The sequence below is a fragment of the Arvicanthis niloticus genome, chromosome 17 (genome assembly GCF_011762505.2).
Source record: "Arvicanthis niloticus isolate mArvNil1 chromosome 17, mArvNil1.pat.X, whole genome shotgun sequence".
Classification (NCBI taxonomy): domain Eukaryota; kingdom Metazoa; phylum Chordata; class Mammalia; order Rodentia; family Muridae; genus Arvicanthis; species Arvicanthis niloticus.
The window spans coordinates 50,008,670-50,034,783 of record NC_047674.1 but is presented as its reverse complement, the minus strand read 5'-3'; positions in this window follow the sequence as shown (position 1 = coordinate 50,034,783).

The window sequence follows — 26,114 nt, the reverse complement described above, 5'->3', positions numbered from 1 at the left end:
ATCTGAAAAATGTCAGAATAATCTGTTAAGTAGATGTATACATACATAGAAATATATTAGAATAAAGTATAAACTTCGTAAAAGAATGCCTTGGGAATATGAATGAATGATTTTGTTGTTTTCCTATGTTGCTTAAAGTCATTGGATGAAACAAATATAATGAAATGAAATACTGAATGGGAATTTTCATGAATATCCCACTATTTAATTTCCAACTTCCCAGCCACTAGCATTTCAAATAACTACCAATAAAGCATCATGTTAAACTAAGAAATTATCTTAATTTTTAATTAATTGTTAGGAACTTAGAAATAGTCTAGTAATTAAGACTACATGCAAGGTAATATATCATGTTTAAAAGTAAATTTTTCAGAGATGACTCAAAAAAATCATAATAAGGACACTGAATCAAATTTGAATGCACATCCATAGAAAATTTAATGAAATTAGCAATATGTAAATCAACTCATGTCTCCTTATTTCCTCATTCCCACAATAGTCCCCAATGTTTTCCTGAGCACTCTCAAGTCATGTTCAAAATTGGTTATGGCTAGATATTTCCAACTCCACAAACTTATACCTCTCCACTAATTGCTTCAACTTCCTTGACGTTTGGTATATATGTTGTTTCTTTGTTCCATACCTTTTATTTCTTCATTCTACAATGCTATTTCTGAGATCTCTCCTGATGCTCAGGACCTGCCAATATGTCTTGCTCCACTTCTGGTGTCTGCCTGCCTCTTTACAACATCATCTACCAGCTACAAAATAGAAGCAGGATATTGATTTTTAAAAAGAAAATAATAACTTCCTCTTTGAGTACTATGTGCCATAAGAGGTTCTGAGCCCCTTCATAAAGAATATACAGAATTTGAGTTTCTTGGGTTTTTGGTATCCTAGCAATGGCTATGGATTATGTTCGTGTTTGTAGAGAAATCTAAGTGGGCGAATGTTATAAACAAAGGATGATTAACAAATAACTTAAAATACTTGGGGTGTTAAAGGGGTCATGATGGCTACATTGATATGAAAAGTCTAAAATTCATTTCATTACGTTTATAGTTGTGTGTAGTGGAGAAGTAGTTAAGCCACTTTGGTTCCTGGGTGGTCATGCATGTGCTGCACCCACCCAAAATCTCTGGATTCACGAGTGGAAGATGAACATGCAAGCTAATTTTGATATGCCTTGACTAGCTCAATGACTGGGCACTTCTATACCTCCCTGCAGCTAGCAATCACTCCCCTCCGATATTCCTGGCTTAATACCTTCAAAATTTATATTTTATGCTCCACCCTCTTAGGGCTGCTTTCTATTTCCATGTACAAATTGCAGGATGATTTTTCTCCTGCAGCTCTTAAATCTTATTTCTCTGCTTCTGAGTCATGGCGATTCTCCCTTCTTCCTCTCTACAATGGCCCCTTGCCCACACAGTCTAAAAGTCCTCTGTCTCCCTGCCCAGCCATTGACTGTATGGGCAATTCTTTATTACCAATCGAAGTGAGCTGGGGGCAGGGTCCTCAGGTATAAAAGTATGGATTTTGGGAGCCAAATTAAAACTAAGCATTAGAACCAGTTCCCAACAGTATTGCTTCACTTCACTTGTGATGATTTAACTTTGCATTTTGATCAATAATGTTTTGAAGAAATTTCTAATGTGTAGCAATTAACAATAGGTATGAGGTTATTGTATAGTCAAGTGATTTTACTCATAGTATACTTTGCCAGGTACCATTTGATTTATATATGCCAATTACTAGGCTTCTGGGGTGTTAAGTTTTAGAATGAATGACACAATTGTGAGCATACCAAGAAAAATTTGAGTTGTAATATTGTAAAATTAAATATGTGTTTCTTTACTTGTTCATACAAAATTTTGACAATTGGTGATACTGTAACAAATGTTAAATATATTTTAAATACATTGTGAATAATGTAATAGGCTCTGTATAAATCAAATCATAATACCCTGTTGATGTCTTTTATGTTGTGCTTTGATATATCTAAAAGAATATTAATAAAAATATTGTCTATTGAAATAGATATATATTAGAGATAAATAGATGATAGATAGATTGAATGCATATTCATACATTTATATAACAGTAGAATACCTTTGTACTTAATCAGTTTAAAGTAGATCTAATTCTTTGGAACACTGAGCTATTAGATAATAAGTAATTAATATCACTAATTTTCTTTCCAGAATGCCTAAATTTGAATCTGACGTAGTTAATTTTACTCATCTATAAGACTTTGAGTAATTGTCTTATTACCAATGAACCCTAGTTCCTTATCTGCAACCAGTATGTTTTCTCTTTGACTAGCAGATCAAGCCATAGATCAGCAATCTCTTTTTAGTATATTTTCAATACATGTTGGTAGAATTTATTAGCATTTTAAATTGATACTCACCATGTATCTTGGGTTTTAAATTTAAAAAAAAATCAACTAATAAATTTCAAGAGAAATCCCATCTGTAGCCATCATTTGACCTTGACCTTTCCACTTCTTGTTTGATTCAGGAATACAGGCTTTACAATGAAGAACCAATGATGAAATACAAGATTTAGTTGGTCACAGAAAGGTAGCTGGCTTAAATTGCACAGGACCTATAAGCTATTGGGTGAGTAACTCATGAAAATGAAGTAAATCAGCTAAAAAACAAGCCGGTGAAAGGACTAGAGAGAAGACTGGAGAAATTCCATGCAAATCAGAATGTGAGTTTTTTCTTTCATTGTTGTATTCTGGTCTATAATAACTGGTAAAATCTGCATTTGTCCTTAAAATGGGAAATGAAAATTCACCATGGTAATACTTTTTTATTCCAAAGAGGATATATTTGTGTTGTGTCAATAGGAAAAGCATTATAAATAAATAAATAACCTGAGTTCATATTTGCAGGTGAAAAACTAATGACAAAGTATAGACATACATGTCTGTGTGAGCCTTCTTAAGCATTTTCCTAGACATACATAAGCTTTTAAAGATTTTTTTCCTATTATTTTATTTTTTGAGAATTTCAAATATTATTACTTTATTCATATCACTTATACCTCTCTATGGCTCCATTTTTTGAATTTCCCATGACTCCATCTCAAATGTGACAGCTATCTGTTACTATTGCATATGTATGTCATTATTGTTTGTGTGTTTGTGTGTGTGCTTGTGTATGTACAGATTACTGACTGCACTTAGCATTGCTTTTAAATGTATGTAGAGCCAACAATGAGATTAAATAAGATATCAGAGAGCTTTACTTAGTGAATTCTTTTCATCCTGAAGATCCTCCTGTTCATATGATTAAATATGTTACTGGTTTGATACTCTCCGAACTAGACAATGAATGTTAATGCTCATATTTGCATTTTAAACGATAGTTAATATCTTTTTGAATAACAGAAAACTGATGGAATTAAACATCATCCTCAGGGAAGTAACCCACATCCATATGAACATGCATGTTATGTATTCACTTCTAAGTGGATATTAGCTATTACATGCAGGATACCCACACTACAGGTACTAAGAAGCTAATAAGGAACGCACAAGAGAAGATGCTTGAATCTCATTCAAGAAGGGAAATAAAATAATCATCAGTGGTGGATGCAGAGGGGAGCTAGGAACTAGGTGGGAGAGGGGATAAGTAAGTGAAGAGGAGGCTGGGAAGGATAAGGTGTAGGGAGAAACAGAGATAGATGGCATGCTGAGTGAGTGGAAATGAAGGGGCATCTCTAAGACATGCCAAAGACATGGGATGGGAGAGGCTAAAGGGAGTATATGAGGGTGACTCCACCTGACACTTATAGCAGTAGTGGATAAGGAGTCTAAAGTGGATACCTCTTATAGCCAGGCAGGACCGCCAGTAGATGGATAAGGTAGATAAGGACACCAACCCACCCACAAAAACTTTGACCCCAAATTTGTCCTGCCTACAAGTACAGGGGCAGAGAATGAAGGAATGGTCAACTGATGTCTGGCCCAACCTGAGATCCATCCCATGGATAAGAAACAATCCCTGACACTATTAATGATACTGTTATACTTGTAGACAGGAGCCTAGCATAATAACATAACTGTTTTCTAAAAGGCAGCATCCACCAGCTGACTGAAACAGAGGCAGTGCCCAACAGTCAAACATTAGACAGAGCTCTAACTAAGCTGCCTTATCTGGCCCCAATGGGAGAGGTTGTACCTCATCTTGCAATGATTTGAAGTGCCCAGGTGGGTTGATACACAACGGGGAATCTCCCACTCCTCAGAGGTGAGGAGGAGAGAAGTATAGTGGTGGGAACTTGTGAGAGGGAAACTGGGAGGAGGGAGTGGGGCCTATGATCAGAATGTAAAGTGAGTAAATAAATTAATGGAAGAAAAAAAGAAAAAGAAAAGAAAACTGAATTTCAGAGAAGTACTTGTCTCTCTTCTTCTATGTGAAGGGCCTTCCCTCTTCTAAACCCCTGCTCAGTTCTTAAATTCAGAATCTATCTTTGGGAACAAGGAAAGCCATATTTTTTTAACTTGTCTTTCTCTTGGGATCCACTCTTTTAACTGAAAGATAGGATTGAAGGGAAAGGTTGCATTTCTCACATCTCAGCCTATAGTTAATATCTTCCCACTTCAATGCTCTCCCTACTGTTTCTTTTGCCTTACAAACCTACTCCCTTTAGTGACTTAAAACACTTCTGATTTATTACTGTCTCTGACTTTGTTAGTTATGGTTTGTATGTGTTCTTCAAAGTCTGATAACAGCATAACCGACTGGAAATACAGCAGGAGTCATGGGGTCATGAGGGCTGGCTTAAATGTGTGGATGATTTCTGGAGGAGGGTTGACAAGAACCTTAAGTTTTAATGAAATCTTAACTGGTGCAGCTAGATTTGTGGAGTAAGCTTTTCACAGCATGTTAAACATTGTTCTTTAGAGCTGTATAAGTGGATACATAGAAGGATGGTATAGTCTTTTCAGTTGCTAGGTAAATATTCCTCCCCTTTGTTGCCAGATATAAACTTGGGCATTTGTTGAGGTAATCTGAATTACTGAATTAAACACTGTGTGTTTTAATGTGATTTTATTAGCTGTTAAAATATTGTCTTTGTTCTTGTGACTAATCAATGGTGATTTACTCAGGACAGCTACCTTTCTGAAAGATGGTTTTCCTCTCTCTGAAGTACTGAACCAGATGTTGCATTTGCTTATGTATTTAGTATTCATTAGGTGTGTAGATGTTAGGTGTTTAGTAACAGTGATGTTCTAAAGTTTGAAATTGAGAATTTCTTTAAGATCTTTGCTTCATTTACTTGTTCATCATATTCTCCTGAATTATAATTTTATCTGTTTTTATGACAGAGGATGTTTCTGTTGATATATTTGTTCTCCCAGTGAGAGGTTAAAAGCCAACAGAGTGGATGCTGTGGCTGTATTGCTTACTCTTGGCTGATAACATTTCTTCAGGAATATTCTTTGAACTATAGGATTAATGAATAATACATGGAACAAAAAAAAAGTCTTTTCTACATGTTAAGTTTCTACTCTTCTTGAAATCCCAATTTTCTACTTACTCATATGAAATGAAAGTATTTGAAAGCGAGCAAAGAAAAATGGCATTCAGCTAAATATTTGTAAAATTCATTCATATAAATAAATAACCACTTGGTCCTTCTTAGCTTTGGAAACTAGGAAACTATAACATTATTTTAAAATGTATATGACTTTTGATTTTGATATTTTTGTTTCTATTTTCTTCTGTTCTTGATAGTTCAGCAAAAGACTACTTTGTATGTTTTGTCATATTACTCCTAGATTTTTATCTTTAAGTGATTATTTGGGTTTGTTATATAGTTTGTAACTGGACCATTTGTTAAATAATGTATACTCCTAGTGTACATCAGGTATCCATCTTGTAATGTTACTAAGAAATAAAGAATACTATAAGAGATGGCGCCTAGTAAGGAAGATATCCTTCATGAGGATACGGGGACTCTAGCCACTGTCCCCTTTTTTTGCTCCCTAAATATTGTGGGGTAAAAACATTGTTATATACTTCCAACATCACATAATATGTTGTCACACAACAAGAAATAAAGCAAGGTTGCCCTATGATTACAAATTAAAAATTCTCAAATGATTATCCAAAGTAAACCTTTCCTCTTTTTTTACTGTCAGGCATTTTGATGTATAAAAGAAAGATGACTAAAATAAGATTTATTAAACATCTGAATACCCTTCTTAAAATAATGAGTTGTCAAATAATAGACAACTCCACTGTCCTAAGCAATATGTACATGGCTGATGCATTAAGATTTAAAAGTTATGGTTGGTGGAAGATTTTGTTTCATTTTGTGTTTACTTCACGGGCACCTTTTAAGCAACCTTGTTTTGCCTTCTTAAGATTTGTTTCTCTATCTGGCAGAAAATAAAGCCATAGTTGTGATTTGGATGCTTACCTGTATGTGAATCAAACTATTTTGGTATTATGCCTATATAAGATATATAGTTTACCAATGTGATCTATAAAAAAATTTTCAGGGGAATAAACTAAGGACCTTAAGGTTGGCAGCAGGAGCCTTGGCCCCTGATTCATCTCTTCAGCCCTACCTTTTCCTCTGGAGTGGTCTACTGCTTGAAATTAGAGTCGTGTGAGATATCAAGCAGAGAGGCTCCTATTGATACATCAGCCAAATGTTATCAGGACCACCAGTGAATTTGTCTTTTGATAATTAACTCTAATATATAATAACTTACCACTAGCATTTTAACCATGCCAACTGATAGTATATGCAAAAGTATCTTTTCTCTTGAATACTGGCCAAAATGATGTTCTGTGAGCAAAATAAATTGTTGCATCAGCCATAAAGAACTTTATGTCAGATGTTGTTCTATGCAGCTCTAGATACTGAAAACGGGCACTATTTACCATTTCACCTGAAAATTATTATCTATATTATTATCTATTATATATATATATATATATGGGATAATGAAGACATCTACTTGGTAAATAAATGGATTTGGAAAGAGGCAAGGCACATCAGCTATCTTCTTTCAAACAATAAATTATAACCAAAGTATTCTGTATCATCACAGATTTTATAGCTATGAATTCTAATAAGAGAGATAAAAATTCTCCAAGTGGAGGATTAATATCTAAATTATATGTCATAAATGTATTCTTTCTTTAGCAAACTTTCAATTCTGTTACCTCTTTTTAGAAGAATATACCATAAGCCTGGACAGTCATCTTGACCTTAAGTATAATATTTGTTTTATATTTAAGTGCCAATTATTTTAAGTTTCTCAACCAAAATATTACACTTTTTTCTGGACTCAGAATTTCTGGACTTGGCATTTGCCTTATAGCTTACTCATATCCTATTACTTGGCTAACCACTTTATGAATCATTGAGTCAATCAGATACCATTATTTGTATTAACTTAGGAGTCTTCAAGTTATACCAATATGCATCTAATACTGAGAGATTATTTTATATGCAGTAGGTAAATTAAATGTTACTATGGCAGAAATTTTCTATATGTAATAATTAATATTTTCAAAATAGAAATTGTAAGATGATCATTCTTAATAGCTATTCCCTAAAACACCTCTTTCCTAACACAGGAAGTCTATTGAAAATGTTAGATTGCGATTGAGCACAGACAATTCTATAGTTTTGTTAAAGATAGATAGAATGTCTAAGTGATATGAAATGCATTGCTGCAGTTAAGGTGGGGTGACTTGGATTTCCAAGCGTTCCTGTCAGAACTTAAGAAATCATTAAATTGGAAAGTAATCCTAGAGCATATACATGATATTTGACACAAGAACAGGAATCTTTGCTTTAGTAGTTAGCAAAAGCTAAAGTAATATTCTAAAATACAACTGCATGTGAGTATCTCATGTATTCCAAGTGGACTGACAACAGAAGGCAAAGTAGGTTGAAAAAAGATGTTCAAGAAGTTAAAGATACCAAATTCAGACCATGAGAATTCAGAACAACATTTTTTTTATCCTTTTTTTTTTTTTGACATTAGATATTCTGGCTTACTAATTTTACTTCTCAATGTCAAACCACTGTAATAACTCCCTGTTCCAATTACATATGGGCCATTGTGGGAAACATTGGGAAAATTCATGATTTTTCAGAAGTGTGATCCCTACAAGATACATAGAAAGTCTATCTCTGCAATATGGTGCTAATGCATAACTTTATCAGACCTTTGTCAACAATGGTATTAAACTGACATTGAATAGTCTCATATAATTGTTTAGTCCACCTTTCAATCTGATTTTTCCTCTGTGTTCAGAATCAGAAAAGTTTCTTGTTTTCTTTCTGTTTTTCTAATGAAATATATTGACAAAGGGAAGATATTTTGGTTTGGGTAAAGAGTTTGTTTGGTTTATAGTTCTAGGACACAACTCATCAATGATGGAAGTCAAGGCAGAAACTCGAGACAGGAGTGTGAAGGTAGGCCTCCTTGTTACTTACCACAGAATTACTTACTACCTCAGGGAACCATTTCATAGTCAAACAATAATGCAAGAAACTCTAAGGATGCTCATGGTTAGCTGGCAAGAAACTTATGTTCAGCTATAGTTCTAATATAATTAAGGATCACCTGCTAAAAAGTGTTGCAGCCCACAGGGGGTTGGACACCTTATATCAATTAACAAGCTATATGCACACACACCAATATGATCTGGCAATCTCTCCATTAAAATTGTCTTCCAAGATTTTTCTAAATTGTATCAAATTGAAATTATAACTATTCAAACAAGAAATAATGGTATTAATTTACTTGATTTACATGACAAAATATCACAATTTTTGGACACTGTTGGACATTGAGGACATTGTTGTAAAAAAAAAAAAAAGTTGCCCTTTCTAAGAAATCTTCCAGAAAAAAATGATGAATCCACCAGGGACATGAGCATTTATTCTTCTGCAAAGTGGTCAGCGACCTTGAGTTGTCACAGCTCATTGTTGACCCTTTACTAAAGCTGCCATGCCAATCTATTTTATCACAACACAGAATGAAAATTATAGTGTTTGTATGCCAGCCAAAATCTAAGCTTTTTGAGAGACAGTCTCCAAGTTTGGCTAACTGAGACTCTGTCAAGAGCCATAGCAAAGAAATCTTGAAGACGTATAATACTGTCGTATTATATGGAATAAGTCATAGTATGTATGATTGCCCATAAATATGGTTTGCCTGATTAATATGTGTATGCGAGTATCTGTGTAAACTATACAGAGAGTTTCATAAGTAAGGTTAAAATATATTAATCAAAAATACGTTTGAATAAACAAAACCACCACAACAACAACGGTAACTTGTAGAATTAAATAATTAAATAGATCTTGCCAGTGGGTTTTCTACTCACCTCACTGCTTAACATTCTCAGATGAAAGACACACACATAGCCTTTATATTTTAATATATCCCTAATCAGCACAATAGCTGGGTGGATCGCTTTCAAACCTCCATGCAGTTAATCTACCATTTGCCTATAATCCAGAGAGATCACTTACTAAATTCCATATTCTACCTTGGCTACCCTGGACTCAGTTGGGCAGCTCTCTGGGCCATACTCTCCAGACCACTCTTTCAGCTCCTACTTGGCAACTGTGTCTACCTGACCTCCACTCTTCTCAGGTATGGTGTCTCCTATCCACCACATGCCCCTGTAAGAGTGGATCTCCTTCATCCTATTCTGTCTCACTCCCAAGCCCAGAAATTTCTCAAGTCTTTCTGTCTGCCCTGCTCAACCATTGGGTGCCAGCATCTGTATTTACTGATCAGAACCAACTGGGGACAGGTTCCCAGAGTCTATGTGCAGGCACTCTCTTACAAATAGTTTTTGGGGAGTGTGATTAACATTTGCAATACAATCAGCAACAAAAACTAAATCAAAAATAAGGAAAGGGGCTGGAGACATGGCTCAGAAGTTCAGAGTGATCCTCTTTCAGAGGACCCAGTATCAAGTCCCAGTACTCACAAAAAAATCAAATCAGTATCTGTGACTTTAATTTCAGGGGATCCATCATTTTTAATTTTAAATTACATCCATGGTGATTTTAAAAGTCAAAATTAATACAAAAATTGTAAGAAATAAACTATAAGTATTTAAACCTTCTCACTGTATCAATGGTAACCCTGGCTAGATTCAAACCAGTTGTGTTCTTTTATCATTCTATTTAACTTTTGCCAACAAGACTAACCAATTCAGCCACTATGGGAATTAGTATAATGTGGAGAAACCCTGCTAATTAGGTTGAAGACTAACATTTGCCAGATACCCTTCTGAGCTCAGTGAATAATGGGGGACTCCTTTACCAGCAGGGCTTCTTCTTTCTGGGGAACTCAAAATGCCCACACAACTCTACCTGTGGAATGTCACATACTCTTGGGTAGATTATAGGCTCGGCTTTCTTTCTTCCTATAAGATCCCATTCAGAAAACACCTGAGATTCCTGGAGTGCCTCATTCTAATGAGGGACATCGGTATCTTAGCCTTCAGCCAATGACCTTTGCCCACCCTGGATATTTTTACCTCCTTCCCTAAAAATATGTAACCTTGGGTTGACCCTGAGTAAAATTAATCTGTATCCTCCAATCTGATCTCAGATGACTTTCATTTTTTGTTCTCCCAGTCCTTCTGAAACCCTATTCATCGACGTTGTCCTCCATGTCCTAATGAGCCAATGTCCAACAACCCCAAGGAGGAGGGAGAATCACAATATAAGTTGTTTTCTTAAAAATAATGAAAACACTCCCCTGCCTACTGGACCCTGGGCAAGCATAGAAGCTGTGAGGTCTGACCCATCCTTTCTGTGATCCATTGTCTGGTCCACCCCTCTACCTGCAATTGCAGATTTGAACTCCGCCCAGTCCCCAGCTCCACAGGCAAAATATTCAGTGAAAATATATTCAGGATTTAAACAATAAAATCATAAAACTTAGTGATAGGTTACATATCAAAGGCAAGAGAATGAATCATGCATAAAAATGCTTCTTAGGTGTAAGAGCCAGAGAGGAGAGAGAACAGCAAGAAAACAAGACTCACATCGCCATGATCTAAACATGAATAAATGCACAGAAACAAAGTCAACACCCAAAGGGCCTGCACAGGTAAGCACCAGGTTCTCTGCATATATATTATGGCTTCCAGCTTAGTGTTGTATGGGATTTCTGAGTGTGTGAACAAGAGGATTTCTAATTCTTGTGCCTTTCTTGGGTTATTTTCCTTTAGTTTGTTTGTTTTGTCAACTCTGACACCATAGTTTTTGTTTTGTCTTATTAGATTTTATTATATATATTTTTTTAAAGTTGAAAATGCTTCTTATGATCTCTGAGTAGTGGTAAAAACTACAATTAATATATAGCACTGTTGTGGCAAAAGATTGTGAGTGTTGAAAAGGTCAAATAAATGTGAAAGATATTTGAATCAATAAGAAAGATGGAAGAATCATTAGATGTCAGACTTAGTAAATGATCTGTTTATATTTGTACTCTATTTGTATACACACAATACTTTAATCAGTCAAGGTATTTTGCCATTACCTATTTGGACCCTGTTGCCTTATGTTTTAAAGAAAGTTCTGTTTAAGTTTCAATCCTCTTTGACACAAGTAGACAGTGTCATACCTATTTAATCTGTCCAATACTGGGCATGGTGAAAATATTAAAAATAAATCATCTATACTTCCTACATGGGAATCACTTTAGTACAGTTCCATGTATGTGTATGTAGCCATAAATATTCATACACACATTAATATGCACATTACATATACACATTAATATATACATATATAATACATATGCACATTAATATATACATATATACATATACACATTAATATATACATATACACATATATACATATACACATTAATATGCACCCAAATAACAAATATTGAGAATAATTATGAATGCTAATGCATAATTAGTATTAACTGCAGAAGGTTTTAGTGACTTAAATTGAGTCTTGAGCAATATACTAAATGTCCTAGACATACTAATTGGTAAGTAATGACATTCTTACTACTCTCCATAGGTCAAATCATCCACATTTCCCTATAAGACATAGCCATTTATATCTTCCCATATTATATATTTTCTTCAAATTTCTTTCTAAACTTATTTTAGTTAGAATACAACCACATCATTTATTCTGTTCCCCCTTTTTCCTCCAGCACCCCCTTACTCCCTGTCAATTCAGAATCCCTTGTGCTTTGATAATTTTTGTTATATATAGTAATACAGACACACAAGCAGACAAATAGACAGATACATAGATGTAAGCATAGAAATGAAACCTCCTTAGTCTGTTTTCATTCTTTATGTCTATATGATTTCAGGACTGAGCACTTTCTATTGGATAACCAATTAAGAATCATCCCAAGGAAAGGACAATTCAACCATTCCCACTTTTATTTTGTAAGACAGGGTTTCTCTGTATAATGTCGCCAGTTGTCCTGGAAATTCCTCTGTAGACCAAGCTGACTTTGAACTCATAGTGATCAGCCTGCTTCTGCTTCTCATGTGCCAAGGTTAAAGGCATTGCACCATCACTGCCAGTCATTCAAATATTTTAACATCTTGTACTAAAAGCCATTACTCACAGCACTGCAAACGGAAGGGAGCTTCATGAGTGCATTGAATATCAAATGTATATGTTCAAAGTCTCTTAGATTCAAAATGTCTTTTTACCAAAATGATTAGTGACTTTCTCTTGTAATATGATAGTTTTAATTTCAAATCTATTAAGGTTCAATGCACTCTATTGTTGCTTAATAGTACTCTTGAGTCTATGCAGGAAGGTTAATCTACTACTAGGTCAGCCTGAACACAGACACCCTATTACCAAGGGGGAATTGTTCATTTTAATCAGCTACCTTGGCTGAAAAGTCTCATCAAGGAAAACATACTCCCAAGTAGATCCTGTACCAAAAATGTCATCAGACAATCCAAGACAAAATTATCATTGCAATTATATAAATGAGCCACTAATCTAATACCTTAATGGAAAATTTTAACAGGAAAAAATCCTAAAAATTAAAATAAAATTTTGTGGATTTTTAAAGCCTATTGTAAAAAAACTAGACTATTACCTAAGCAAAATAGCCTAGCTATTTATATTTCCGTTAATAAAAGGATATAGACTTTCAGAGAATACCCTAGAATAAATGAACACTTGCTTTTCTTCTAGGTCACCTCCTGCCTACTAGCAGTTTTAGGATTAATTTCATTAATGAAAAAATAAGCTTGCATATTTCAATGACATCCTACTTAATTCAGGCATTCTGCACTGAAATTAATCACTACTTTATATGCAAAAATGATCGAGCCTCTCATATCTTTCATTATTTTGATAATTCACTACAGTGAGTATATCTTTCCCAGGGAGAAATAAAATCACAGAGGAAAGAATTAAGCAGGTGAATACATTTGAATGATGGGAAAAATATTTAATGTTTAAATATTTAATGTTTTGTACTAACATTAATATTTTTGATATGATAGTGATGGGTTCCAATGAAATATCTTACATTTCATGAAAGTCCCTAATGATACTAGATGAAATAATGTAATAGTTTGTATGCACACTGAAGGGAAACTCAAAAAACACTCAAGCACGAGAGAGAGAGGGAGAGAGAAAGAGAGAGAATGATATTATTTTGAAAGAGAATTCTTCATTCGATGTGGAATTAACTATCAAGTATAAAAAGAAAGTGGAAAAATAGACAAGTTAATCATATTTATAATTCACCTTCAGTGAACTGCTGCAATTCAATAGTAAAGATGCATGATGTTTTACATCAGCAGTTAAAAATAAACACTTAGGTATTAAGCTAGCAAAAACATATGTGAGTTGTAGAAGAATATCACTGTCAGATAGCAGAGGCTTCAGGTAATTTTACTATACTGTAGATAACACCGTGATGATAAATATGTGAGATTGCACATTTGTCAAAACCCACAGAACTGTTTATCATAAAGAACCAAACATAATACAAACTAGAAAAGTTGCTTAGCTACATTATACTGAAATTGTTTGATCATTTGTAACAAATATAACTTACTAATGCAAGTATTTATGATAGGACAAGTGGTTCTGGGATGAATACAATATGGTTTGTTGTTCACTTTTTCTGTAAACCTAAGACTGATAGCAAATACAAATCAATTAATTTTGTACTATTTTAGATGTATAAAGAAGAAAATTAGAATAGTATTTTTATGGCTTCAACAATAAAAACACTATAAAAGGACTTGAAAGAATATTATTCAATGATGAAAATAAACTAATAAATAAATAAATTCACTGACTTGATTACAAAGGCAAATTTTAAATTATAATTTTAGTGACTAATATTAAGGTTTGATGAAGGAAATAGAGAAAAGAAGAAATTATGCTAACTTTATCATTGTTCAAATAACTTATTATTCATTGTACTTTATACCATATATTATTCTCTAAAACTACAATATATGTTAAATATTAAATATTAATATTAATAACTTAAATATTAATATTAAATACTACACATTATTCATAATATAAGGCCATTAAAATGCTATCTTCCACTGACAATAAATTTATTTTTTTAAATATGAGGTAAACACATGGGTAGGTCCTGATATATATACCCTCACAGACATACTGCAGAAATAGACATGAAGAAATGAACCACACTGAGGAAAGATAATACAAACCTAAAAAAACTGGACATTGAGCCCAATTACTGTATTATATAATACCAAAGGTACTACTACCACCTCATTAAAAAAAAAAGTCATACCAAGAGGCAAAACTCAGGATCAGAAAGGTAACTTAGTAGAAATCGGATCTTGTCTCCAAAGCTGTAGACACAAGTGTGAACCTAGAATTTTCAAGGTGAAAGCGGAGAACATACTCCAGCAAGAATTCCTCTGACCTCCACAGGAATGCCCTGGAACATATGCTATCCTCTCCACGTAGGCAAATAAAGACAGGAAAATAAAAGCAAAGCCAAGTTCTCTGTATGAGAAAAACTACCATTTAAGAGGTATGAGTTTTAAATATTTTCTAAACATTTCTCCATATAGAAACATTCCCTCACCATTACGGAAAACTACAACCAATCAAAATGCAGTTGTGGAACCCTGAATGAATGAATACACATGAATAGCACCCTCACTCCTAACTCTCAAGGATCATTGCAGAAAACAAGGCAGAAAGATTATAAAAGAAAGAAGAGTAAGGAGTTTGTGTTCACTAGGAAAGCCCGAGGCTACATATATAAACACTCACCAACATGACTGCCTAAACATGAGCTGAACAAAGGCCATAAGCATGACGAAGTTAGCGGATATCAGAGGGGAGACCATGGGCCTCAATCCCACACAAAGAGCTATGGGCAACTAAAGGAAACTGAGAGCTGGGTAATTTCTCTCCCCCAGGGAAGAGAGTAAAACTTATCCAATACCAAATGATCAAAACATATACATACCAAATAACACTATATAGACTGAACTGGTTATACTTAGGAATATTAGGAATATATTCTTAAGTATTTTACACACACACAGACACACACACACATATTTCTAAGTGTATATATAAGTGTGTGTGTAATAAAAATTGATGAAAAGAGAGGCAATGAATTTGAGCTGGAGCAGGAAGAAGGGGTGTACTGAAGGTTTTGGAGGTAGAAACGGAAGGGGGGAATGGTGAAAGTATATCATAATCTCAAAATTAACAGGAGTGAAAGAACAAAAAATTGCATTTCAAGAAAATGCAAACTAAAGAAAACCACATTCTGTAGCTTTAATAACCCTGGAGGAAGAAAAAAAATGTGGTCCTGAAGAAGTAAAATGTGGTAATGTGGTTAGAATACTCTATCATATGATTTACTGTAATTAAGAGAATGTTTTAATATAAAGATAAACAGCTGTAGTAATTTAATATAATGTATGATCTAGAAGCAGCCAGCATGTATTAGTGCTTACCTCATACTTGAACTGCCTCTGAAGTGTGTTGAGGAAACAACTCTCTTCAATGCATGTCGTTGAATGCTATTTATATAGAAAAAAAGTAAATGAGTAAATTTCTAGATTTTTTCTTTTATTAAAATCATTTTCTGTCATATTCTATATCCTGATTATAGTTTCCCCTCAGGTCTCTGCCTCTACCCTTGCATAAAAGTCCACTAGGTTTCCATACTATCCATCAAATGGTGCTGAATTTTAGTTCTCTGTCTTCTAATTTCCTTTCTCATCACCCTTAACCTCTCCATTCATTTCCAGTTGATCTTTTCACCCTTCCCCATTCAGCCATAACTGTGTATTACATTTCCTTTTCTTAGGGATCCCATCACCCCTGTCCCTTACCAATACTTATTCTTTGTCGTTCTATAGATTGTAGATTTGTTATCATTAACTTAATGGCTAATATCCACATATAAGTAAGTACATGCCATTTTTTTTTCTTTTTGGATCTAGGTTATCTCACTCAATATGATTTTTTCTGGTTACATCTATTTACCTGATAATTTCATGAATAATACTTCATTGTGTGGATTATCAACTTTTCTTTATCCATTTTTTTGTTGTTGTTGTTGAGGGAAACCTACTTGTTTCCAATTACCAGCTATTATGCATAGACTAGCAATAAATGTGGTTGAAGAACTATCTCTGTGGTAGGATGAAACATCTTTTGGAAATATGAACTAGAAAGGTAAAGTTGAATGTCCATTCCTATCTTCCATTTCTTGTTTTCTGTTAGAGAGTCTTGCCTCTGGAGTTCTTGTTCAGTCCCTAAAGTTTCCCTCAGTTTGAGTTTCTTTATTGATTCTATTTCCATGTTCAGGTCTCTAAATGGTTGATTCATTTCCTGTTACTGTTTGTAGTTTGTAGATTCAAAGGTATTCTACTTTCCTTTGAAGAGATTTATTCATTTCCTCTTAACAATCTCTATTATATTACTCAAGGCTATTTTAGGGGTTTTGTATTGTACTCCAGCTGTAATGCAATTCTCAGAGCCTACTGTGGTGTGGCTGCTTGGTTTTAGTTGATACAGATTGTCTGGGCTGTTATTGTGTTTTAACACTGACATCTCTGCACCATGGTTTGGAAATATGATAATTCTAGGAGCTGATATCTGGTCTTCTCTTTGTTGGGTAGTTATTTTGTCCCTTGTTTCTCTCTTAGGAGAATGTGTAGTGTCTTTGTGTTGCCTGGTAAGAAAATCTTGGAAACTAATGAGTGTGAGTAACTGAGTAGTTTCACGAAAAAAAAAAAAAAAAAAAAAAAAGCAGGGTGTTCTACCACGATCGTCTTTGTTACTTGAGATTGAAAGCAGAGTCTGAAGGAAGGATACAATAGGCAGTGTGAAGGAAGGATAAAATAGGCAGCCTCCTACAGAGGTAGAGATGAGAATTAGGCGTTGAATGTGAAGGAGTGAAGGAGAGCAGGAAGAGTCAAGACCAGAAATTCATCTACCTTCTTCTCTGTCTGGTTTGGATGGCAGCTTTCCAAAAAAAAAAAAAAAAAAAAAAAAAAAAAAAAAAAAAAAAAAAAAAAAAAAAAACAACCACCAAAAACACTACTTTCTGGAGTTGGGAACTGGGATAAGATAGTAAGAAGGAAAGTTGGAGAAGATTTGCTGGAGGTGTGGGCACTATAGACTGTTTTAAGGAGACTGTAGTCAGTAGTCTGCAAAGGATTTGGGTTGAGGCTGGGGGGTTAGCTTTGGAGGAGAGGGGAGAATATTGCAGCTCTCTAGTTAGAATAACTGCTTTCAAGGCCAGAGTTGCCTGTGGGCTCCTGTGGAATCCCTGCTGCTGAATTTGATGTTTGATATAAAATAATAGGGATTAGGAAAATCTGGAGGAGATGATCTGTAATCTACTGGAGGTCAGGCCAGGGAGGTTATAGAAGGTGCTGAGGATTTGGAGGGAAGACTGGGGGCTGGATTTGCAGGAGCAGAGGGAGAAGTGAAGACCTGCAGTTACCCTGTTTCCCATGCTGCAAGTCCCAGGGAATGAGACAATTTTCACAAGGAATAAATATTCAATTATTAAACTAAATCTAGAAATTTTCAGTCAAATTTAAGAGATGATAATAAAAATGACCAAGAAAACATTTAATTTTCCAAAATGTAAAAAAAAGCCTAGACTACAGTAACAAATGTGTAAATTTCATTACATTGAAGAGTTTAATTTATAGTTTTGAAAACAAGTATAAATGTATGCCTCAGACTGAAAAAGACATTTGAAAATTACATGCTCTTAAAAACATTTGAACAAAAAATATTATTATTATGTTTTTTTCTTTTTTTTTACACTCCGGATTTTATTCCTCTCCCAGTCTACCCTTTGACAGTTCCACATCCCATACCTCCTCCCCGCCTCCCTGTCTCCATGAAAACTTATATTTGCATAAGTTTGTTTCTGAGTTCTCTATTCTAGTCAATTGCTTTACATGTCTGCCACTCTTTTATTATATATGATTATATGTGTGTATAATTATATATATACACATATATAATATATAGTATATAGTATAATATATGATATATGATACATGATACATGATACATAATACATAATATGTATATATATATATAATATATATATAAAACTTTGTGTGTGTGTGTATGTGTAAAATCAAAGTGCAATACCAGCATATTTTGACTAGAAATTACTTTGATTAGTAGGTGGTTTTTTCTGTCTAAATATAAAAGAAACACATAAAATCTAATAGTAGAAACAAGATCTGATTTTAATAATTGATAAGTTGATATTTTGGTAAGATAAATGAAATGTTAATGGGTAAATGAAAAAATACTTTAGGTTATAAATCATAATAGGAAACAAAATGAATATATTTTGATAATGCCTCCTTCCTATTAGGATAGCTATTATCTAATAAGAGGTCAATTTTGACAACTCTGTTCCAAAGAGGAATACTTTTCAAGTAGACATAAAGTAAGTTCATATAATCATGAAAAATGGCATGGAAAGTATCCAAATTATTAATAGGTAAAATAATTATATGATCCGGTAAGATCATTTAAGGATATAAAATCAGAGGTTTTGAAATAACTCTTTGATACATATATCTGCACCTCCATGTTTGCTGTAGTTTTAATTCACAGGCCCTAAGTTGAAGAAGCAGCCTAAGGGTTAATTAATAAAATAGTGATGTACACATGTACACAGACAGACACATGCACACTGGCCTACTAGTCAGCCATAGAATGAAACAAAAATGAAAGAGAACTTTGACATATGCAACCAAACAGATCAATTTGGACCACATTATACTGATTAATATATGTTAACTTCATAGACAAAACTGGTGAGATGGCTTAGAGGTTCATAGCATGTAGTGCTCTTCCAGAGGACCCAAGTTTAATTCCCAGCCTCCATGGCAGGCAGCAGGGCTTCCTGTAACTCCACCTCCAGAAGATTGACACCTCTAGACTCCACGAGCATTTACCTGCATGCACACACACTCTCTCTCAAACTCACATGTACACACACACACACACACACACACACACACACAAACACACACACACACACACACACACACACACACACACATATATATATATATATATATATACATTATTATTGGTAAATACATATAATAAAAGGACAAAGATTTATTGAGGGGAATATTAATATAAATATTTGAATCTATAGATCATGACTGTGAACATGTAGTCAAAGAACACAAACCTTCCTTTGGTTTTGTGATGTATGAGTTCTGGGGATCTAATGCCCAACATGGTGATTAAAGGTATAACTGCTACATTGTTCATTTGCAATCTAATAGTACAGTAAACATTGTTCTTACCAGACTCACAACACTAAATTACAAGTATTAATCAAAATGTCAGTTTTTTCTATATTAATTAATTTATTTGTGGTCTTCAGTCCAGGATATATAGTTATATGAAATTATTACAAAGTAAAAATTATGTATTTATGTTAATTACATATGTTAACAGAAGTTTCAAATGCATATTAATTTAGGAAAATTCCCTTAAGTATTAAATATATTTCTAATTTACAGAATCAGAAAAGAAAGGAGAAAGTGTGTAAGAATTTTTATAATCTACATACTATTTTGTGCATTTTTACTTACAGTGAAATTTACAATTACCTTACCCATCAGTTTCAAACACTTCACATCATCCTCTTATGAGTCATTACTTTAGCAAAGGCAGGAATGTACAGTGTGTACCTGGAAAGCTAACATCAAATGGGCAGTATTTCAAAATTAAAATATGCAGAGCCATTGAAGAGAGATTTATCATCATAGAAAATTTGACAATTTATGTGTGTTCTTCACCTCTTTTATAATTATCTGTGAGATAAATGAGATTAGCCTCTAACTTCTTGGTTGCTCTGAGGTTCTATGATGCACAGAGGGAAGGGCTGGGAAGATAATATTAGTGATGCTATTACTGTCAGCAACCAGCTCATAAACTACATGGACTTCAAATAATCCTGTAAGTTTTCCTGACCGATGTCTTTCTTTTTGGTCAAGATAGCTGACATATATGATGAAATGATATTATTAACAGTACTAATTTATAAGCCAAATGGCTTTTGAATCAACAACAGTAAATTTACTTAGTTTCTATGGCAATGATTCTGAGGCAAAACCATATGTTCTTTTATACTGACAGCTCATAAAAATGGCACTTAAAAGCCTCTCTATAAGTATACTGTGAGATGTATAAACTCAGCAAGGTTTATTATACATTAGGAAGCTAATCTTTTTATTAATTGAAAATACAGTCTTCTCTCATACAGGACATCCTGACCACAGTTTTCCTTCCCTCCACTACTTCCATTGCCGTACTTTCCCCTCACATCCATGCCAGTTTATTTTTATTCAAACATAGAGTAAACCCCCAAGACACAACAACCAAATGCAACAAAAGAGGTTGCAATAAGACACAGAAAAAGCCCTCACATAGAAGCTAGAAAAGGCAACTTAATAGGAGGAATAGGGTCTCAAAGCAATAGTGTCTGAGACATCCACACCACTGCTAGAATTAGCACACACACACACACACACACACACACACACACACACACACACACACACACAAAACCCAAGCTAACAGCCATAACATATACACAGAAGACCCAGTGCAGACCCATGCAGGCACTGTGCTTACCTGTTCAGTCACTGTCAGTACATATGAGCCCTGCATAATAAATTCAGTGGGCCATGATCTCCTGTAGTCCTCCATGCCCTCTAATTCCTACAATCTTTTCTCCAACTCTTTCAAGGAGAGACCTGATGGAGACCTTCAATTCAGGTTCTCTCTACATAAGATATAACATCTGCCTGTGGGTATGTGCACAGGCTCCCATCTACTGCCAGAGAAAACCTCTCTGATGACAACTGAACAAGACACCAATCTGTGAATACAGCCAAATATCATTAAGAATTAACTCACTGTATGTTTTTGCTAGTTATGTTTGATTCTTCCATAGGTCTCTCTCCAAGTTCCCAGCCATCCAGGAAGTACAAGGCGTGGGAGCGTTCTCCTGTCATGGGCCACAAGTTAAAACAGACATTGGTTGGCCACTCTAAAAACTTCTATGCCACCGTTGCCCCAGCATACCTTGCAGGCAGAAAAGATTGTTGTGTTTTTTTTTTTTTTTTTTTTTTTTGGCTATGTTGGTGTCCAGTTTTTTCTTTCTATAGCCTGCAGAGTACCTTCCTGTGCAAAGAGACTGGAATATTGAGGATATTGAGGTGAAAGCTCCATGGAGGCATCAGTTTAATCTTAAAAGCTAGGCTGTAAAATTAGAAAACATATTGCAGTTATCTCTAATAATCCTTGGGAAATGATGGAAATCAAAGCCAAGAACTTATTATTAGTTTTCATGTTTTTACTTTTGAGATTATAATGTCCTTTCCCCTTCATTTTGTTCTTTCCAAACAGTCCCATATACCATTTCTTCCTTTATTTAAAATTTGTAGCCTTTCTCACAAGTTCTAGGTCCAATTTGAGACCCATGCAATAAGACGGAGTCCACCCCTAACACTACCTGGAGGCTCAGGAACCAGAGGCTGGATAGCCCAGACACATCAGATAAGCAAACATGTAAAATATAATAGGTGTAGATATAATATAATATAAAATATAAAATAAATATAATATAATATAAAAATATGATAGATAGATAGATAGATAGATAGATAGATAGATAGATAGATAATAAAGTTCATAAACTATTCCTAGTGATACTCTGCCATACTCATAGATACCAACCTGGAATCATCATCATCAGAGAAGCTTCATCTAACAACTGGTGGGAGCAGATGCAGAGACCCAGAGCCAAATATTAGACAGAGCTTGAGGAATCCTGAAGAAAAGGGGAGGAAGGATTGACAGAGGCAGAGAGGTCAAGGACACCACAAGAACACTTGGGCCTGAAATCAATAAATTAGAAACAAAGAGAACAATACAAAAGAATCCATGAAACCAAGAGTTAGTTCTTTAAGAAAATTAACAAGATAGACAAACCCTTAGTCAAGTAACTAAAAGGCAGAGATATGGAATCTGAATCAACAAAAATCAGAAATGAAAAGGGGGCAAAAAAACAGACACTAGGAAATCCAAAGAATCATTATGTTTTACTTCAAAAGCCTATACTCAATAAAACTGGAAAATCTGGATGAAATGGATGATTTTTCTAGAGAGATACCATGTACCAAAGTTAAATCAAGAGCACGTAAACTATCTAAAGAGGCCCATATCCTCTGAGGAAATTGAAGCAGTCATTAAAAGTATCCCAATTAGAAAAAAAGCCTAGGACCAGATGGCTTTAGTGCAGAATTAAACCAGACTTTCAAAGGAGAGCCAATACCAATAATTCTCAAACTATTCCACAAAATAGAAGTAGAAGGAACATCGCCAAACTCATTCTATGAGGCCACAGTCACTCTGATATGTAAACCACATGAACACTCAAGAAAGAGAGAATTTCAGATCAATTTGTTTTATTAACTTTGATGCAAAATTATTCAATAAAGCACATGACATCTTCAAAAGATTGAGAATTTAATATTTTAATGTTATGCTTCATTTCACTTAACCCTAAGATTTCAAATTTTAAACTTCTTTGCAAACTTGCTTATGGATAATCAGTTTTAGTCTGATCAAATCTGTTAATGCATTTTGAGAAAATATGATTGTGTACATTTTTACTTAGAATCATCTTAGGTTTCTGGTAGATTTACATTTTTACACTGAAATACTAGTTTTATCTGAAACTATATCAATAGTCTCAAACCTAACTTTCATTAAATTTAACACATTGTATAGTTTTATACACTTTGATTTTTCTAATTTTCTATCATTTTATATATTTAATTTTAGTCTGAGTCTCAATTTCCTCCTTTTGTTTTGTTTCCTCTGGGTTGATCTAGACCACTGAAAAATTTTCAATCTGTCATCATGAACATGGTTTCGTAGCACTTCAAATATACTCATATTCCTTCATGAGATAGTCATATAGCTCCCATTTTACTGTTCCCAGAACTCAAAAGCTTTCAGTGACTCCTCAGAGGCCCCTTTCCTCTTTCCTATGGTAAGAATTATCTGGAGATGAGGTCATTCTTTAATAGTGTACCTTCCTGTAAGTTGTGCAGGGCACTCTTCACTACTGAACAGTTCTTGAACTGTGTTATAGGTGGGACTCGTCAATGGGAGAACTGTATTGTAAGACTGCCAGGACTCAAGAGTTGTCATTGAGTCACACATGATACTATGATTAACCTCAATAAACTCACTGGTTCACCATGCTGTCCTCCGCTTTTCTTCCAATGAAATTTCTGTTTTCCTCCCTATAACGTTATCTTTTGTACTGTCATACTTATTTACTTTCCTACCAAGGAAATACAACTACTTCGCTTTCTCTATGTCCTTTCTAATATATGTAACTTTGTTGGCTATTTTCTTTGTCAATTTGATGTAAAATAGAATCATCTGAAAAAAGGAAATCTCAGTTGAGGAACTGCCTCCATTAAATTGGCCTATGGGCAAGTCTGTGAGATATTTTCCTAGTTGATGGTTGATGGGGATGGACCTAGATTATTATGGAGAGTGTCATGTATGAGCAGGAAGGCTGGATGGTATAAGAAAGCAGGCTGAGCAAACCACAGAAAGAAATTCAGAAAGCAGTATTGCTCCATAGTCTCCATTTTCCTGCCTCTATGAACCTGCCTGGAGATCCTCTATTGTCTTTTCTTGATGTTTGAGTGTAACTTGCAAAATAAAATGAACTGTTTCAACCCTGACTTGCTTTTGGCCAACGTCTTTCACAGCAAAGAGTAGTCATGTTGCTGGATTAAAGTGACCCTACAAAAAGATGTCCATAGAGGGAAAAGAAAGATCAGATCATAAGAACCAGATCATAAGAATTAGACAGGTTGTGGAGAGACTGTATATCCTAATGTTGTCAGAAGCCAAACCCATACAGTCTCACCAACAGGAGCTGAACAAAGACAATGACAAACATGTCTAAATGAATAGAGAAAAGACCAGGAGGCGTAAATTCTACACAAAGAACCATATTAGACAACTAAGAACTGCTGAGAGCTGGAGAAATAGTCTTACCCATAGAAGAACAAAACAGTTGGTCATCTAATACCAAATTGCCAGCCTTAAAAACATATCATATATACAAATAACATTATACAGATTGAGTAGGTTATATTTAAAAATAAATGTGTGCATTAGTTAAGAACATGTACATATATGTGTATGTGTACATCTATTTAACAACAGAGGATCAGCATCCCAGTCTGCTCTCTGACCTCCACATGATTTAAATATATATGGCTGCTTTGCACACACCCTGCATTCACACACACACATGCACACAAGCACAAACACACTCACAACACACATACCTTCACATGTGGCAATTCACAAGGGCAATTCCTTGACTAAAAAGAGAAAAATCATCACTTGTTGGAAATGGTTTGTTGCTAAAAGCATTGTGTTAAAAGAAGTAAACATTCTAAAGTAAAATATTTTTCCATGATTAATTTTAAGATATTTTATATCTGCCTATCACTTTGTGTTTTCTTTTCCAGCACAGCAACTTTAAACTTTCAAATATGTAAACTACAATGATACTAAATAATCTTTTTTCACATTTACTATTCAGAAAGGTCTACCCTAAATTTAAACAGATACTCTGAAATCAATTGACTCTGAAGTCAATTCTAAATTATGTACCTCAAGTTTCTACCCTAATTTTAGTATATTTTACATTTGAAAACCTATTATTCAGTCTGCTCTGCTCATGGTTTTGCCTCCTTCATCTCCTCTTGGGTCCTCCTCACCATCCCACTTATTCATCTCTAAGCCTTCCTTTTCTTTTCCTGAGGTGGCTTGAATAAGAATGTCTCCATTCTTGAAAGGGATAAGGTGGAGTGGCCTTGTTGGTGTAGGTATGGTCTTGTTGGAGAAAGTGTGTCAGTCGGGATGGGCTTTGGAGATTCAAAAGCCCAAGCCAAACAATCGCACTGTCTCCCCCTTTCAGCTCCTTCTTGAGCGCCAAGTCTGCCAGTATCTACAATGCTCCTGGCTATAAGTATAATGGATTAAACATTTTCTGCGACTGTAGGCAAACCCAAATTAAATGCTTTTCTTTCTACATGTTGCTGTGGTCATGCTGTTTCTTCAGAACAATAGTAACTCTAATACACGCTTAATGAAACAAATGGACCAATAAAATCAAAACAAAACAAAGAAACGAAACAGAATAAAAGAAAATCAAACAGACAAACAGAACAAACTATATTCTTATTTTAAAATTATTTTTACGTATATAAGTGTTTTGCTTTCATGCATGTCTGTGCCTGGTTCCCTCCAAGGTCAGAAGAGGATGTAGCATCCTGTGAGTTGCAAATAGCTGTGAGCAAGCCAGGACCTTTGGAAAAGCAGCATGTGTTCTTAAGCAAAGAGCCATCTCTCCAGTCCCAAGAGAAAAAAATATTAAAAAGATTAAAAAAATATTAAAGCATTACAAATGCACACACACACACACACACACACACAGAGGCATATACACTCCATAAAAA